Source organism: Mirounga leonina, unplaced genomic scaffold (assembly GCF_011800145.1).
Source record: "Mirounga leonina isolate KUSES-001 unplaced genomic scaffold, KU_Mleo_1.0 Mir_376, whole genome shotgun sequence".
Taxonomy (NCBI): Eukaryota; Metazoa; Chordata; class Mammalia; order Carnivora; family Phocidae; genus Mirounga; species Mirounga leonina.
In genome coordinates, this window is record NW_023270718.1 from 10,201,194 (window position 1) to 10,202,596 (window position 1,403).

The following is a 1,403-nucleotide window of genomic DNA, read 5'->3' on the forward strand; positions in this document are numbered from 1 at the left end:
GAACCCTTGGCCCGCCCCTTGCGGCCCGTAGCCCCTCCCGCCGCCACTGCGGCAAAACAGGCCCCGCCCCCAAGGGCTGGCAGGGATGAGGGACGGCCCGACGGACCCAGCCTGTCAGGGACACCGTGGGATGGACGCAGTGGTCTGCAGCCCCCAGACCCAGCCCCGAAACCTGCCAGCCCGCCACTTCCCCGGCGCCGACCCCGCTGGCTCGCGTGACAGGAGTCCGCGGGCAACCCGCCCGTGCCCCGCGCAAGATGGCGCGGCCGTCCCCCAGCTCCGCGGCCACCTCAAAGGGACGGCCCGTCCCCGGGACCCCGGCGGGCCACACAAGATGGCGCCTGCGGCAAGCGCGGCAACCCGCGTCCCGGACCCGCTGCGGGAGGACGCTGCCAGGCGACGTCCACCGGCCGCCCCCTTCCCCAGCCGACCAGGGTCCCTCGGACTGCGGACTGCGGCGTGTGACCGCCGTGCCGCCTCACGCTGCATCCTGACACCGGCCTGATGTGGACGTGCAGGGAGGGCACCAGCCCAACTCACCTCCCCTCACCACACCGCCTCGGGCCTGACCAAGGCGCGGCCCGCGTGCACAGCCTAGCTCGCCCACAGGGCCCCTGGCGCCCGGCGCCGCCAGCAGCCCAGGGTCGACAGGCGCGTCCCTCGGCCCCGACCTCGTCCTCCTGCAGCTCCCCGCGTCTGCACCGGGCCTGGGCGCGCGACTCCTTGTCAGGCTCTCCGCAGAGGCGGGGCTCCAGCGCAGGCCAATCAGCAGCCGAGCTTCCCACCCGGGCCCCTCGCCACGCCTCCGAGCCCTGCCAATCAGGCTGCGGTTGCCATGCCGACGGCTTGGCGCGAAGGCTGGAGGCTGACGTCAACTGAGCCGACACTAGGGGCCCCTGAGAGGGGTCTGGTCAAGGCGGAGGGGGCGGTGGGCGGGGGGGTGTGACCCCCACACAGAGAAAGGGGGTGACTCGGAGAAGGGCCAACTAATGACACCCAAACACAAAGCCAACGAAGGAAAAGAAAAATAACGGACGTTTGTCCAAAAAGTGAAAATCCAGCGGGCAAAACCGTGTACGTTGAAGTGTAAAGACAAACGAGAAAGTGGGAGACGACACTTTCCCGCCCGGGACGCAGGGAAGACGCGGGGCTAAGTCCCTCAGTAAACGAGGAGCTCTCGGAAACCAGCTCGGGAAAGACCGAGCACGCCAGAAACCTGGGCGGCCAGGGAGGACGCTGAACTTCGCGGGAAGCACCAATGGCTGACAGACCGCGGCAGAACACCCAGCGCTGCCTCAAAGCCGGAGAGGCGGACGCCGCGGACCCCCGCACGGACCCCCGCCAGCGCCCGGCACAGACTGCACAGGTCCCCGCAGACCCCGCCAATGCCCCGCACAGATCCC

General features: G+C 70.1%; 1 protein-coding gene across 3 annotated transcripts in view; it reads right to left on the reverse strand.

Moving 5' to 3' along the window:
* The window catches only part of PEG3 (paternally expressed 3), a 32,742-nt gene extending 32,053 nt beyond the window's left edge, over positions 1-689 (reverse strand). For all 3 annotated transcript variants that reach the window (XM_034986075.1, XM_034986076.1, XM_034986077.1), the window contains exon 1: positions 541-689. The gene's annotated coding sequence lies outside the window, so the exon portion shown is untranslated. The remainder of the gene's footprint in view (positions 1-540) is intronic.
* Between the last annotated feature and the right edge of the window lie 714 nt (positions 690-1,403).